Here is a 17824-nt window from a genome sequence, read left to right as displayed (position 1 = left end):
CCTACTAGCCTGTGGGACTGGCACTAACACAGCTCTTCTGCTGTGACAAAACAGCATCAGAGCCAACAGCCTGATAGGTGGAATCAGGGGAACCAGTTCTTTTTCTGAATGCTTTGAGTGCAACTAACATTTTTTGAAATACAAAAAAGCATAACACAGTCTTCTGTATATTACACAATGCTGGAAGACCACACATGAATAATGTTCAGACACATTTAAAAGATCCAAGTCCATCTGCTGCTGAAGTCTTCACAGGCCTCAGCTTTATTTTCAAGACTGTCAACTGGCAGAAGAGAAACAGTTTTACCTCTTGTTGGTAGGACAAACAATAAGTCACAGAAAGTTCCACTTATTTCCCCAAAACCACACAGGAGAATATGACTGAGCCAAAACTGAACATAACATATGCTGGTCAGAATAGGCCAATCAATCACAAAAATATCTACTTCTAACTCTTACCATAAAAGAGAGCTTTGCCAAGATTGTCTGACTTACAAGTCTCCAAAAGCTGGAGTTCTGAAAGCGGATTAATCTCCATGTCATGACTAGTTCTTTTTTGCTTACATGATCAACATTACAGCTCTGAGTGAGGACTGCAATACCAAACGTAATTAGATTCACACTAAGTACTCCACAAAATAACATTATACTTAAGTAAAACACATGTTCATGTTCTTTGCTAAGCTCTGGTCTTAACAGTGACATATAAGTAAATGTTTTTATAGTGCAAAAATCTCAAAACCTTTACCAGCTCTTTTAATCCCTACTGTTTTAGGCACTATTATTTAAATGAATGAAAATTATTTATTTTATATAAAAACAGAGCATACTGATTTCCCTGTTATTATAAATACATGAGCATATTTCCATTTTCATAACTGTAGGTAATGCACATGGGACCAGAATTTGCACTCATTTTATCACGGAGTATTATACAACAGCATTTTCCAAAATTGCAGTTTATTCTCTCCCTTAAAACCAGAACAAATGCTGACAGAACAGAAGGGAAGATACACCTGCTCTCCTTGTGTTGTAATGTTTTGGGGGATTGTCTGTTTTCGAATGCAAGCTGCACAGAACAACCTAATTTGCAGAAACATACAACTTCTCAATGGTTTGAGATTAAATATAAACAAACAAAAAGTGACTGTAAAACCTGACATAACAGTGGGAATATTTCTTTTGGTAAGTTACTGGCAAAACTTTTCTTGAAAACTGCTCATCAATTACAAGTTTTGCCAAACCACACAGGCTTGCCAGTCTTTGAAACCCCTCAGAGGAAGAGCGTGGTAAGGGATGACATTCTTGGGAGTTCCTGTTTTCCTCCTGCCTGCTGGGATCTGCAGCACCCCTGTATGGATAGCCCTTTCAATGCAAGGTCATGTCAAACAATGCTGACATTTCCAGAATGGTTAAAAAAGTCCTATGGGACCCTAAACTGAATGGCTTTAGTTCTAACCTTCTGGAGATACTTTTGAGAAACTCATCAGAAGCACTGAGCCTTCATGAAAATTCCACACAGGCAGGCTCCTGCTTGCATGCAGCTACTTGTTGGATCAGGACCCAGGATTAATGATTTGCACTGGCTTTCATGATGAAATAAAGATTTCTTTACAAAATGCTGGTGAAATATGAAATGTTTTTAAATACTATGGCTCCCTGCCTTAGACACTGAAAGCATCACAGGTCCAAAAATTATTAGTACTGGGACTTCTCTTGAGTCAGTGATTAAGATAAGCCAGGGTCTTGGTCAGGACTGCCCTACCACTGCATCTCTTCCCAGCTCAAGCTACAGTGTGGGTACACTAACATTTTTGTTTACAAAATGAGAATGGTGATGTACACAAAGCTAATGAAAGAAACCAGAAGATGACAGCATTCTGCTTCATTTAAGAGACAGCAATTTCAAAGCACTTTTTTTGTAAAGCTTTTTTTTTTTTTTTAATAGAAAATTTAGAAGACATGAAATTTCCAGTTCCTTTGAGATGGAAATTCAGATTGCCTGAAAAATCCTATTTCTCAATTCCAAAATGAAGAATTTCCAAAGTCTTAAACTCACAGTGTGTGTTCCACTGTAAACGCAGGATGACAACACATATGAGAAAAACCAAAACATGTTTTAAACATGTTACCATCATTTACAATGTTCAAGTTCTAATGGGGTCAAATATTAAAAGAAATGCTTCTTCAAATAAGGGAGTAGAATACTGTTTAGAATCTTATGCCTAATATGTCTGCCATTGCCATGGTAGCTGGTCACCCAGTCTTCTCTTCCCCAAATCACTTTCATAACTCCAGTGTTGCAGATGTATTGAAAAATATAAATGGGGAGGGGGAGAAAGTCAGGGTAGAAGAAACCAAAATCATTCTTCAACTCTCAAAATGCTTTAAAATAGAATATGTTTTATCTATCACAGCAAGTTCTCCTTTTTAAAAACCCAAAGTGTGTATCTTTTTTCAGGCATAATTAATTGCCGCTAGCACGGTGCAAACCTCCAAACTTCTGGAGGTTTTGGGCCAGCTTCAAGAAGTTGACACACTTACCAGCACCACTTTGGTCTAGAAATCCTGGGAAAGTTCCAATTCATCCCAATTTTGTAATGGTCACAAATATTTCAAGAATAGTATTTTCTGTGGTATATCTCTTTCTTCTTCCAAAAAAACCCAAACATCAGTTCAGAGGCATGTGTCAATGCTGTAAAATGCTTCTTGTGCCTTCCTTAACCACCTAAAATGGATCAAAGTTTTGGATAAAGGTTTGCTTTTCAAAGCAGGATGCTCAACAGTAACCCATGGCAAGCATTATGAATGCTCTCTGAAAAAGTTCACCTTCTTTTACAGCCCAAATGGGAACATCTAAATCTTGTCTTCCTGGAGCCACAAAATCTTGTTTCACTTGCACCTCTTACAGCAAAGGTCAGAATCACACACTATGCTATCTCATTTACAAAAAACATGTATCTTTTTCCATATTTCTCTCATAGCAGTTACTGAAGCCAACAGCTGATTTGTACCTTTAACCTTCTGATAACCTCACAACAATGCCACTGCCGTGCAAGGAACTGGGCCTTGCTCTTCATCAATTTCAGCAAGAAGCAGGTTTTACACAAGGATGCATTATCTTCCCAAGACTGAAAAATATTTATATAATGACACTTTGATAAAAATCAGCTCTTTAGAGCAGTTACCAGATAAACTCAAAGGTTTAAGTGAGGCAACAAATAGGTTTAGAATCATGTTTGACACAATACCTACCAGGGCCAAAAAATATCACTGGATCATGAGCAATTTCAGTGGATGCATGTTCCCATGCTTGGCCTCAACTACACACCCTTTGTATTTGAGAAATTAGGGGATAACCTAAACATTTGCAGACCTCCTAAAAAACCAGCAATAATGCAAGAACTCTATTTTACAGAAATGAAATTTCAACAAAAATAAGCTGCCTTAAAAAAGAAAAACAAACAAACAAAAAAACCCCAAACCCCAACCAACCAAAAACAACACAGAGGCTTTTGCTGCCAGTGACTCACAATATTATTTCTTCCTTAACTGTCCACTAAAACTTCATGTCAGACTGTAATTGTTTCAGCCTTTGCTGGAATATGTTCCCACTGAAAACCATCACTGCATCATCATTCCAGGCTTAACATAAGAGGTATCACAGGCAGACCACTGCCACAAAGTCCACACTGCCAGCAGTCCTGCTTTTGGTTTATCCTCATATGTCAACCATCGTTCACAGCAGGTCAGCAGCTGCTTGGTGAGCAGCTCTGCCAACCCCACTGGAGCACAGCAAGCTTCCGAGAAAGGGAGCAGGCAGCTTGAGGTGAAACCAGCTCAGCCGTCCCAAGACAAGGCACGCTCCTCATGAATCACAGCCATTAGTCACACTTACACAGCACAAACACCCGGAGCCGCACAGCAGCGCGCCGTGCTGGGGACAGCTGCGCGCTAACTTGGACAAAGGTGCTCATTAAAGCCCCCGTTCCCTTTTGTCTTTCAGATCCCCCTAATGCTCCCATGCCAGCCCTGCTTTGGAAAATTACACTTACTGCTTCCACGAAAGCCTTGGCTTTTGGAAGAATAAGGTGTGTTGTCTAAGCAACATTTGGGGCCTTTCCAAACAGCTGATGATAGCTCCAAGTCAGCGTAGCTGCAATATGGCATATCCACACTAATGCAGACAACCCACAACGGTTTTGTTCCATGATGACAAACACATTTTAAACCTGCCTGTATTCCAGTGATGTTGTAAGCTAGTGACCAACCTTTTATTTATAAATATATACACCCCCCACCCCCCCCCAAGCTTAAGTTCTAGAAAGACGAGAAGCAAAGTATTGCTTCTCTTTTAGACAGTGGGACTGAATGGCTTCCCTGAAGTCCCACAGCTATCAAAGAAGTATTTTGTCTGTGCCTTAAGCACAAAGACTCCATCTCCAATGTGACACCACAGGACATCCTGCTCTGTTGGCTTCAGCAGCTCCACCAGCAGTCCTCTCTGTCGAAGAACTGCTGCACCGCATGCTCTAACCTAGTGGTGCTGGGAAAATGAAAAATCTCAAAACTGTTTGTAAGCCAATTAGCATCTTGCTAGCACCACCTTCGTATTTAACTATATTTAGGAAGTAATTATCAGCAAAGACCATGGTCAATACCCTCTCTGCTATTAGCAAGTCACACCCAAGGAACTAACAGGAACTGCATAGGAATATTATTCAGAGTAAGTTGAACCACACGCACGTTATATTGTATTCATGTCAGGTATGTTCTCTTTGTACTGTCTTAATTTTTTACTTTTTAAATTACTACATCACATGACATCTTTTAAAAGCTGCAACAAATTAAACAGCTTGATAAAAACATTATTGGAGAGAAGACTCTTGAATGTATGCAGGAGCACAGATTAAACTTACATATTTATCCTTTTTGACATTATAAACAATTAAAAAGCAATCTTTCTTATGTTACTTTGAATTAAAGTGTTATTTTATAATTAAAGAGTCAAGTCCTAGAATTAAGTGACTACCACCTGTAAATCTTAATTTCTCTCCCTTTTAAAAATTTTGTAGCATGTTAGTAACAAAACACTTGAAAAATAGACTTGCAGTGTCCTGAATGGCATAGAAGAAACACCCTCAAAACAACCCAAAAGCAAAAACACCCAAAAATTTATTGGAAACAAAATACTTGCTCCTCTACACTGCAACCAGAAGCACATAAGGTTTTCCTCCCACTGACATGCAAATCCATGAAATTTCAACTATTAAACCCTGCAAAAGACAGAGTTGAATTCCCACAACTCAACCACGCTGCTCATCAGATGCAGTGTAGGGGAAGAGCTCAGTGTGAGGCCAGGCAGCGTGGCAGAAACCCCTTGTGACACGCAGCGTTACACAACAAGCTCTCCTGCCACGCAGACCAGCAGCTTCTCCGCACGGCAGCATCTGCAAGTGGCCTGGATGCAAGTCAGTGAACTGTAAGGGAGAGTCTCCCATGTGAGCTCCCTTCCGTGCGCCAGCGCGAGCATGAGGGGTATCGGTGCAAAATGGGAGGTGAACTGGAACAAGAGTTTCGTCACATGGAATACGGCAGCGACTTTCCCGCAGCAGCGTGAGCTGGGCTCGTTAGAGTGTCCATGGGCTAACAGTTATCACATTGATCAGCCACTTCTGAGTGACAAGCCTTCCCCCAAGGAAACAGATTGTGACCGCAATTAAAATACACAGTTTATACAACGCCACAGAAAGCCCTCTACTTTAATCAAAAAGAAAATACTGCAAATATTCATGTGTTAGGTTCTTTGTATTTTAGAATGAATTTGCAAAACTTTTCAAGGACTGCACATTCACTCACAACATTTATTTAGCTGAATAAATAGCAAATTTCATGTTAGAAGGTTTTTGCTGCTTGGAAGGCGACACAGTGAATGAACATTTTTGTAGATGAGTGGGTACCAGAGCAAGCTTAAAAAGAAATCCCTATCTCCATGGAAGGCTAGTGTTCCAGAAAAAAACCTTTTATCCTTATTTCTATTATTTGTTTTACAATAATATCTAAAAGGCCCTTTGCCAGGTACAAAAGCAAACTGCGACAAGCATTCTCCCAGCACAGATTTATAATCTAATAACAGGATATGGCATAGGTGAAGAGACTTGTCCAAGGTCACATAATAGATACATGCTACAAATAAGAATGTCAATGCTTCCTGACACTCTCTCAAGTCCTTTGCCATCTAATTCACATTGCCTTCCTACACCTTTTATGACAAACAAGCAAACAACCCATTTAGGGTGGCAGGAAGAGGACGTGTGTGATCCTTCAGATGAGTATGAGCCTATTTTGCTGATTAAATAAAAGGTTTCCATTTATCCTTAAATGGAATAGTTGCAGGTACAGTCTTTATTTGCCTTTACCACAAAATTGGTCCAAGTTTTATCAATACATTTAATTTACTATCAAAAGTGTGTAAAAATCCTTTTATTTAAAGATTGATTCTTAAATACGGAAAAATCTACACCAATCTTCTTTTTGTGATATTTGTTGCTGCTAATTTTCAACAGGTACTTTTTAAGGAGAAGCATTGAAAGCATAAGCTTAACTATCTACCTTCCCTGCCTACCTTTGTTTACCATGTAAATTGCCACCCACACACTGTTCCATATAGAGCACAGTGGGGTACTATTCACCAACACAGACCTTTGGCAAATGCAGCTCCTGTCCCCAGCAGGAAAAAGATTTTGCCTGGAGTTCACTCTTTAAGTCATATAAATTTATCTGGGGCTAACAGGAAAAAGAGGTCTGATAAGAGTCACTGAGCTAAATCTGACTTACACCTAATGGACCTGAGGGTGGGGGAATGGAGGGAGATGCAGAGCACAAAACACACAGAGAACAGATCATCTCAGGAAACATAATTTTAAAACCATGAATTTACATTTTACTGGGGTTCCTTCCTGACACACACACAACCAACATACTGTATTATGCATTCAAAAATGTGCCAAATCAAGGAACCAAAAAATAACCCAAAAATCCAGAACTGTGTAGGTTTAAACTCTTCAAAACAACGAAAATTATTGAGAGATATTTGAGGGATGCCTTTTAGAATATTGCTCTCTTCCCTTCAAAAGGAAACACGCTCTTTATTCCTTTCCTTACCAAACGCTGTGCAACCTCAAAATCCATTTAGGAAGTGCTGTCCTACCACTGTACACTCACTGAAGGCACATGATGTTTCTCCGATAAGCATCCGCATTCATATTTTTATGCACTCAACACAACCCCCATCTGTGTGCCTGCAAGCTGGAGGTCTGTCATATGGGAAAGGAGCTCCAGGAGCAGCTCACTGCTCTCCCCTTCCTGCAGGAGCTGCAGGAAGGAGAAGTAGGGAAACCTTCATATGCCCCAGTCTTCCTTTGGGTAAAGTATTATCAACTTCTAGAGAACAGAAATAAGACATCTACATTGCTGTATACCACAGACTGCAAAGGAAAACACAGAAACACACACGTGCATTTTGCACAGGGAAAAATATTTTATTCTGAGATCTCAATGCAACACTACTGCAGGGGAAGACAGGGGCTAAAAAAAACCAACCCACATGGAAGGAGCAAAGAGAAACAGAACCAAAATGTTCTAGCATCTCCATCTGCACTTTATCTCCTTTTAGAGGTCCACATGGACACAATCAAAACCTCTACTTTCCATTAGAAGACAAAATGCATGTTGTACAAACACACATGTAGCACTAAGTGCACACATTCACTAAAGCTGTGTTCTTACATTTGCAGAGGAAGAAAAAAAACCCAACCCTGACTTAAAACATACAAAAACTTAATGCAAAGTGTACGCCTGAGGATTTTCAAGTATCACTTTTCCAGTTACATCAGTAATAACTTCTGTAATTTTGAATTTCCATGATGGGGGTATCCCTTGCAGGTTTCAATTAGTACTCTTTACTGTCTGAAAGTCTTTACTTTAATCTAATTTTTTTTCCCCTGCAGTGAAATGTTTTGCCATTAAGCAAAATGGAGGATTAGGAATAACGACAATTAATGGAGCAAATGTTTGTATAATGAAATCATGCTTGTATCAGCAGGCAAAGAGAGAGACTCAGGATAGCCTTTCTCCACTCCTGATTTGAGACTGTGCAGCTTCAGATATTATAGGAAAACAATTTAGAGCAAAAGATTATCCCCTGGCTCCTGATCTGGCATTGTGTTTTACTAAGGACAGACAGAAGTGATGTTATCCCAACTGATATGTTAGGCAAGCTTCAAACTTACATTTTTTTCTCCCTCTTTCTCACTCCCTTAAAGAGGTTTTGGGGAACATGGATTTTTAAGAGTCCAACTACCAAGGAATTTTGTGGCTGAGGAATTTAGAAATTAAGTTGAAATTAAGAAATCCATTTTCTAGATACCATAGTCTTTCAAGGAGATTGCATGTGCTTTTAGGTCTCTTTTCTGAAAGATCTTTAAATATCTATTTATGTCTATTCTTGTCTCAAAATTTGTTATTCTAAGAACCAGAATGGATCTACAGATTTGACTATGGGCTTACTGCCCATAGCCAAAGTTTCATGGACACAACAGTAACAGCCACCTTCCCACTTCCATGGAAAGGGTTACACAGGAGGTACCCAGTGACAATGCAGCTGCTGAAAAATTTCAGAGCACACCCTCAAAACTCCACTCTCCAACAGGTTAGCTTTGCCCCCAAAGTGGCGTTCCCCACACATAGTGTGTCTATGCAGGAGGCTGCAGAGACTGCTCAAATCCCCACAGGGGCAGAAATGAGGAAAGGCTGGTTCTCACTGAGACTTTAATGCTGTTCTTTGCATTAAGAATCAGGCCTTGCAGAATGGATGGAAAACAGCCCATGCTGAAAATACCAGTATCTAGTAAGGCTGTCTTTTGTAGTGCCAAAGTAACAATATCTGTATGAAAGAAGCTGTGCTTGGGAGCTTGAATGTTAAAATAACAGTATTAATTCTGAAGGGAAGGAAAACTCAATAAAAAGCAAATTCAATCATCTTCAAAAGAATTCAGTGCATAGCTCAGAAAACACTGGCAGAAGATAGATGCCTTTACCACAATAGGAAGACAAATAAAAAAATGTATTGGAAAGGGGAACTTGCTTTCTTGGAAACTTTACTGAGAGTTCTAGAGGCCTTTGTTGCCACCTAGTCAGAAATTAGCAAGCTTCAATCCAGCTTGCTACCATTTAAGTTTTAAAACATACTCTAGCAGTTTTTCTTTAAAGGTTAAACACAAACAATTTTTGGTAGGTAATTTCTGATACGTTGACAAGACTAGTAATGTGCAATACTATAAAGTCTGGCTAAAGTAGTATTTCCAAGAGTTCTGCTGGTTTTCACCTGTGAAGAGCCTCTATCATTTCATTTCTATCTTCTCCCTGAAAGTGAGCAAGTAGCCCACCCAAAACACTGCAACTGAATAACACAAAGTGTGCACACTTCACTAAATTTTGCTTCTCTGCCCAAGCAAGTCATATGACTGAACACTGCTTTTAAATAAATATTTGAGCATACCATGTTTATTTAAAATATATATATATGTATAACCAGGAAGGACTTCAGAGAAACAAAGTGCTCTTCCATTCTCTTAATTCCCAGGTGCCTGAATAATGGGTCAACTATATAATTTCTTCTTACTCTATTTTCCCAGGTGATGAAAAACATGGTATACACTCAAGGCTGTATTTTTCACATACTAAAAACTCCAACAAATTTAAGATAATATGTGCACACACATGCACGAGGATTGGGTTTATTCCTTAAACCATTTTAAATGGTTTTCTTTGGAGTCCCAAAGACACATATAGATTTAGCTTACTTCTGCCAACATGTCTGAACAACATATATATTCAAAGTAGTGTGTCTTGAGAGATTAGGGTCTGTTTGTGCTTTTACTTAAAAGTGCTGATGTTAGTATCATGTAAGATGTATAGAAATCAGGACTGGCAATTCTGGAGATAGGTACTAGGTTCCACTGTATGTTTATTGACAGTGTCAGGGTGTCCACAAGGGTAAGGTCTAGATCTGCTCTCTCCCAAATTCTGACAAATCAGCTGCAAAACTGACTTGTGATAAAAGTAGCTCTCTCAGCTATACACACAACAGTCATCCTTGGTCAATAATGTGTGCCACAACAACATGAATTCTTTTTATGAATGGTGTTTTACAGTTAAAGTCTTCTGAACAACCCACTGAGTTAAACTACTCAGTTCAAACAAGTTCTTTCACAAATTTTGGCCATGTTATGGCTGGTTCTTCTTGAATGGTCCAACTAAAAGATTCATCATTCATAAACACACACTGAAGAGGTTACAAATCCATTTCTAATGGAAATTTGGGGGCTGCTTACCTTTTCTATGTGCCATTTCCTTACTCAAGATGTATGACTGGACACAAAACAAGCACTTACTATTGGTACTCCAACTACATTGCTGGCAGAGAAAGAACAGTGCCTATTCTTCTTTAATTCCCCTCCTCTCTCCTTTAATAAAAACCTCAAAACCAAAAATATGTCTCAATACACAATTTCAGGAAAACCTCTTAGGCTAGAATCTGTGGGACTACCTCAGTCTTTAATGCTGTAACAAAGAAGCCCTGCTTATCCACATACTTCAGAAAGTATCATGACCCTAAGCCTAATTTTATACTCTGATTTAGTTAATATTTTTGCATTACTCAACAGCTTTTACCTAGCCAGAGCACATTCTCAAGCACACATACACAACAATGTGTTGTTAATTACTCTGTTGGTGGGAAAATCTGTCAGGTTTCTTACCTTTTATTTTTAGCCACTTCCAAGTTCTTTTAGTCCAAGTCTGAACCAGGGAGCGGGGAGCATTTATTTCTATTAATCAATCAACGATGGCAGTGGTGGTGCACTCTAGTTTTTCATTCTGACTGCAAAGCAAAATTAAAAGCTATATTTTGCAAATTTACGCATTATAGATTGTAGCGGCAGCTGGTGGACTGCTGCTGAGACAGACTGTCTTTCCCCTTCCAGTCCCCTGTGACCGAGATGGAAGAATTACAGGACAGCACTAGCAGCTGCTGCTGCTGCCCCAGAAGCAGCAAGCCAAGGTCTCTGGAAAAATAATTGGGGAGGCGGGGGAAGGGAAGAAGGGGGACAAAGAAGTTGGGGAGGGGAAGGCATTGCCAAGGCTGGCTGCACAAACAACACGCTGCACCTCGCCCTCAAAAGAAACAATTGAGCTGGCTTGGGCTTCCTTCAGTAGACACAAGTCTTTTAAGCCATTATGAGACTCGAAAACACTACCAGTTTTTGATAAGGACTTTTACAGAATTAAGAAGGAGTGAGAAAAGGCAATATTCCTTCCAGTCCGATACTTGCAGCAGTTTGCTCTTGAATCCTCTAAAAATAAAGCACAGTACAATGAGCAACACCCTTCCTTGCAGCTTCATGACAGTCTTTCTATGGAGCACTCTACCATAGCACAGCACAGTCTACAAGTCAATTCATGCCCTGTCTGTGTCCTGTAAAACAGGGGTAACCAAATCCTTTCTCACACAGGCATTCGTGAAGATAAATAATTAATGACTCCAAGGCATCGTGTGCAAACACTAACAATCACTCATTTTTAGACAGATTTGAAAGCGAAACTAGTGGAAATTATGTCCATTTGTAAAAAAACTTGCTCATTGCAAAAATCAGCTTGCCTATATATTTGGTCACCTAAGCAGTGACTCAGTGCAAGCAAGAAATGCCCATCTTAAAGCTCATCTCAACAGGGTTGAAAAATACACTGACTGACCAAACCACATCTGCCCACATCTGAAACCTGAAGTTCACCCCAAAGCTTTCGTGTTTCCCAGCGGATCTCCCGGGATCAGGCTGGCCTCTGGGGTCCCACTAAGTGGGACAACAACACGCCTCACTCCCTGTGAATGAAGAGCACCCTTTACAACAGTCACTTCCAGTTTGAACAGAAGAGACCTGTGAATGCTCATTTTCAAGAGAGACAATCTGTTATACACAAACCACACATGGGTCAGGCGTGCATGTCTCACTGCTCCTTCTACTAAGAGACTTCAATGCAAGATACTGCTTGGTCCAGTGGACACTGCTTCATTATCACAGCAGTGGCAAAGACCCCAGATTAGCCACAAAAGAGATTATTTGAAGAAAACATTCAGCAATTCCAAAAGAAAAAAAAGGAAACAAACATCACTGCCACCACAACAGACATAGATTTCTATGCCCTGTTTAGAAAGACTGATTAAAAAGGCATGCATAGTTTTATTTCTGTATGGGAGAATATGCTTAATTTTAAATATATAGCTTCTCTTTAATTGGAGGATCTGTTTTCATCCAGTATATTTGGTCATTAAAAAAAAGAAAAAAAGAAACAGGAAAAAACAAAATATTAAAATTTCTTAGAATTGATCTCATACACATAAGCCAAGAAATATTTATGGTCAGAAGAAAGTGGTGCTGGCTGAAACAGTTTGCATCGGTTTTGTTGTGTTTCAGCACCCCTCTCAAGATAAGCCAAGAACTCTGTAGACAAAACCAGCACCAATATAAGCAGACACAAGCCTTCTCTCAATGTCCGTATTTCACATTCATTTTGGGAAGCTAAGCTAGTGATTGCTATCTGAAGAAACAGCTTTTGATATATCATCAATTTCCTGGAGAACATATCAGTTTATTGAGCGGAGGTTTTCAGACTCTTATCTCATTTGATACTATTATGCTTTACATTTAAAAAAAATTTTTTTGAAAACTATAGTTAAAATATTGAGATGCCGGTAGAAGACACTTACGTCCTCAAAATCTAACTCCAGGTATCAGCTGCTAGGATTATCAGAGACTCAATCTGTTTAGAAGTTTTTGAATAAAATTAAATAAATCCTTTCTCCTTGGCATATTACTTCCTACATTGTTTCTAAACTCAGAGAGTATCTAGTCAAAGTACTTGTACGCAAGTCTCAGATTAAATCCACCACCATGTGCACTTTTAATGCACATAGGAAAGAAGTTTCAGCAACATTAAAGCATTTCTGCAGCTACAAATGCTTCAAAAGTCATGACTTCAAGGTGGTACAGTGATGATAAGGATTAGAGCATAGGTCCAGCATTTATGTCTCTTTATAGCTGTGTAAGTGAGTAAAGGGCTGAGGACAAGAAAGGTTAAATTGCACAAGAGCCTTCACTGTCTTCCTAAAAGTCTTAACCAGGTAAGGAACAGGGCAGTTTTTTTCCTCCATAATTCATGAGGAAGGATTTATAGAATGGCTTGGAATATTGCCACAAGACAACCAAGGCATGTGGCCTCAGAAGTCCCAGCATCGCTCACATGGAAATGGAGGATCAATAGACACCAATAAATAGGGTACAATGACACCCTGCACCCGAAGCAGCCCATTTCTAGTAGTGATATCATGTGTCACTATACTGAAAATATTAGCTACAGCAGGTCTCTTCCTCAGCAGCAGTTCTCTCAATGACATGTCCAACACTCAAATGTTATCTGAAGTTACTCATCTCAGTGTCTATACTGTCTCTTTCTCCTCCCTCCTTTTTGACCCAAAGCTGTTTTTGAACTTGACCTTCTTTCAGTCTCTCCAGTAAGAATAAAGCCTTTGATTTTTCTAGCGTTTGGGATCATGATGGAGAGGTAGGCACCATCCACTGTTCTTTGTGTAAGAATGCTTTTTACTCTCCTTATATAATCTCTTTGTCACTCAAATTTATTTACCCACAATCCACTTGTTTCATTTATTTAACAGATCACCATACCTGTATGTTTTTTCTCCTCTTGGCTGGGAAGCCTCACAACACAGAAACTTAAGAAAAGTATCTACCTCATGAAAATTAATTCAGCAGATGTTTCTCCTTTGCAGTAAGTTACCTTGGTGTAAGTGGTTTTAGACCTACTATATATAAACACATATGGAAGTATTTAAGGTATTCTGTCATTCACTTCACTTTTCAAGACTAAGAAGTCTGAAGTTCAAGAACATAAGTTTGTTTTGAAGACAGCATGGCCTTACCACACACACATTTTCATAAGACACTTGAAATCGCAGACTGTGCCTGTACTTCACGTTCCATAAACACACGTACATCTTCTACACTTGAGCAATTACTTCACATTTCATTAGAAACATGACACCCAGGCTCACACATTTAGCCTGAAGCTTCAGGCTGATAATGCACTTTGCACATGTATGCGTGAATGCACATTGTCCAAAAAAGAATCAACTGCAAGCTTACCAAAGGAAGAAAGCAGACATGCTGCAAAGTACAGTACCTCCATCAGAGAGTATTACAGCTACAAATATTCTGGTAGCTTGTGTAGTACCTTCATGTTACAAGTAGTAAATTGGGTTTGGGTGTATTCATATCCAAAATAATAGATTTACCAGCTACAGAAAACAAAGACAAAGCCTTCCTAAAAATGCTGGATGTTATCACAGGTATAACTGTGATAACTGAATCCAGTTATCAAAACTGAATCCACTCCATTAAAACTGAATCCTCTCCATTAAACTGTTTGCAGAAGTCAAGCTACATTTTGGCAACAAAATGAGCAAATGTAGTTGATTCCCGGGTTTCATGTATAAACCCAAAATGTCAAAGAACCAGGTGGTTATTACTCAAAATCTTTAATAAGACATAATTTGAAATTAATATCTACAGTCACTGTGGATGAAGCGAATAAGCATTGAAATTAAACTCCACCACAAACCCTATTTCTAAAATACCTTCAATTAATTATTAAGATTCGTTCTGAGTAAAGAATTTTCGTTCTATAAAGAACTGGAGAGTGAGCCTGGTATCAGTTCAACTTTAAATAAACATTGACAATGCTTAAAAACACTTTGACAATGGCTATTAAAAGAAAAGTTCTATTTTTGCCAGACCAGTCTATTATTGAGGTTCATACTGAGGAACGTAATAAGTTGCTGGCCGATTATTTCATTGTGTAATTATTCTGAACTTACCATATACACATCATCTCATAAGATAATGTGGCTTGTCCTACGATCTTCCTATTTTCATGACCAGTCCTTATAAGACGCTAGAGGCACAGGTTGGTTTGGCAAGTTTCTGGATCAAAACCATATCCGGCAATTCTTCAAACTGATAGCAATCAAAAAAAGTCACAACAGATTCAATGGCTAAGGACAGTGAAACCTGTCCTCCAGATGTTTTCCTTCAGTGAGATGGAAGGGAAACAGGCTTTTGCTGTCTACCACCAATGAGAGCAGCATGAGTATTTCAACTGAGAAAAGCAGGTGCTGAATTATCTAAAACTTAGTGCAAAAAGTGTTGCAGCATCAACAAATACATTGAAAAGGCAGTACAAGTGGCACAGTAACATAAGCATCAGGCCACTATGTATTTCTAGTGTGCATAAACTACAATACCTGGTATACAGTATGCATTTAATAACCAACACAGATCTCTCCCGTTCTGAACTTCATGCAGCTCACTGCTGCACCACAATAACTAGTATATGTCCCTTATTTAGGAAAAGAAGTCCCAGAAAATTTCTGCATTAATTCATTTAACAAAATAGCTGGAATAAAGTTCTCTTCACAAGCTTATAGCCTTATGGCTTCACACATACTTCCTCAATAACAAAACTTACTTCTTGTGGCACATTAAAAGGAAAAATGTGACTAAAATCTATTTTTATCTACAAGCTTCTGGAGAGCTAGTATACAGATGTACATTTCTTGTACTTGCATACGTAATCAATATTTTACATTTTCTATTTTTACTGTAAAATGACAGCTCACAGGAGTAACTGCTAACTGCACAGATCGCTAGAGACACACTGGGGAGTTCTTTGTCTATGGACTTTTTCAGGAAAGCCCACTGCCTTTAACTTGAAAAAATACCCAGTAGAAATGGTTGGACAGAACTGGCTTCCTGATACACATTTTAAAACAAATGCTGGTGACAACTAAAGCAAAACAAGATCCAGAGAGAACAGTCCTCTAAATCTAAACTGAAGCTTTATCCTCTGTGAAAGTAGGCTATAGATATGAAAATGAAAGTTTAGTCTTTTCTCATAAAAAACAACAACAAAAAAAAGAAGGAAGCAGAAGCAGAGGGTATTGAAGTAATTTAAAATACAGTGAATAACATTTATAGTATTTTATACACAGCAAAGCAGTAGGAACAGAAAACATGCTATTGTGGGTTGATCAAGTCATCCCTCTAACTGGGTATTCTGAGCAGAAGATACTTAGGTAGGCAGGGCACATAAGCCCAGCTTACTGCCTTTACTCCCCAGCACCACAGCCAGCCAGAGTAGGAACATGTGCTGCCCCTCATGTCTGTTCATGGAGCTGTCAGCCACAGCCGCGTTCAACCTGCTGATCTGCCTTCACAGCCTCCTACGGCAGCAGCTCTGCCAGGTAAGGCAATTCTCCCATTGGCATAGCCAACACTTCTCTACAAATACGAGTCTTGCACTACTCCCTAGTAAGATGTTAATGCTATCTTTGGAAAGACCTGTAAAAATAATGTCCAGTATCCTCACCACTCTTTTTGAGTACTGGTATGCAGCAGCCAAGCACACCTCTTGACCATGAAACTTTTCTAAGAATTTCCCATCACATGGAATGCAGCAAGAAGAAAACAGGTATGAGCCTATAATGAATTGGCCCATCTTCTAGATTAGAGAAAATCAAACTCTTCAAATAAACAAACTGTTGTTGGGGTTCCCCCCTCAACCACTTAGAGCACAGAAAGATCACAGTCATGCACCCCATTCGTATGATGGCCACTTTGTTATCCGAAAAGGTTATGAAGCCCTGACCAACCAGCCTGTTACCATTGCCATTCCCACCACTGGAAGTTAAACATTATTTCAACTTTACTTTTTGTCAGTGATCCTTTTTTATTATTATTTTTAACAAATGTTCCCACCACCCCAAAAGCTGTAGTTTAAACAAAGTGAAGGAAAGACAAGGAAAGACAAGAGAAGACTGACGTGGTGAAATTTGCTATTAGACAGCTAGGTTACTTGTGTGATGATTATCTGTTTCTTGCAGAAAGAATGATCCAAAGCTACTATTTACATGTTTAAACTAACCCAGCCCAGTTTGTCTCTAATGGTGCACAGAATAATCATATGAACTATCTAGCTAGCAGATCTGAATGGCAGCAACTTCTGCCAGAGGCAGCAATGAGCTGCTGAGAACACATGCTTTTCACAGCCTAATACTCTCTCTAAATTCAACCAGAGCTGTCTGAATGATGACTACATTTGAAAAGAGGTATCAAAATCATTACGATGGGCCATACATGTGAATTTAGAAGGAATTTCTAAGGCACAAAAGGGAAAGAGGCATTCATCTCCTTTAGTATATTCAACCACAGGAGTGCCCCTGCCTCTTCTTAAGGTTAGTGTTAAGGATCTGCTCTGGAAACACCCACCTTGGAGCTCAGAACTTTCCACCATTCTGGACACCTGCTGACACCTGCTACAAAAGCCAAATACTTGTGTTTATACTTATCTATCAATTGCTCTGATTCATATAGAAAAAAACCCCAACCCCCAGTACAGTGCTCTCTCACCAGCCATTTGAGCCATCTTTGAGTATCTTTTGCTCCCCCCCTTCCCTTCCCCTCTCAGTGTTTGTTGACCCTGCAAGTGGTGCACAGGTGATACAGTGGGCTGAGACAGAGGAGGAACACTGGTGACCAACGTGTCATTTATTTTTTTTAAACCCCTAATCTACATATTTGGAGGGGCAAAGAAACAGAGATTATACAATTCACCCTTGACATTCTGCCAGATA

General features: G+C 39.2%; 1 protein-coding gene across 7 annotated transcripts in view; it reads right to left on the bottom strand.

Annotated features, from left to right (window-relative positions):
- Positions 1–17824, bottom strand: part of ZMIZ1 (zinc finger MIZ-type containing 1) — a 293577-nt gene that overhangs the window by 196930 nt on the left and 78823 nt on the right. The window contains exon 3 of one of the 7 annotated variants that reach the window (XM_019293446.3): positions 10821–10942. The exons of the other annotated variants lie outside the window; for them this stretch is intronic. The gene's annotated coding sequence lies outside the window, so the exon portion shown is untranslated. The remainder of the gene's footprint in view (positions 1–10820; positions 10943–17824) is intronic. 7 annotated transcript variants of the gene reach the window in all.

The sequence above is a fragment of the Corvus cornix genome, chromosome 6 (assembly GCF_000738735.6).
Source record: "Corvus cornix cornix isolate S_Up_H32 chromosome 6, ASM73873v5, whole genome shotgun sequence".
NCBI lineage: Eukaryota > Metazoa > Chordata > Aves > Passeriformes > Corvidae > Corvus > Corvus cornix.
This window is presented reverse-complemented; position numbering and strand designations above follow the sequence as displayed.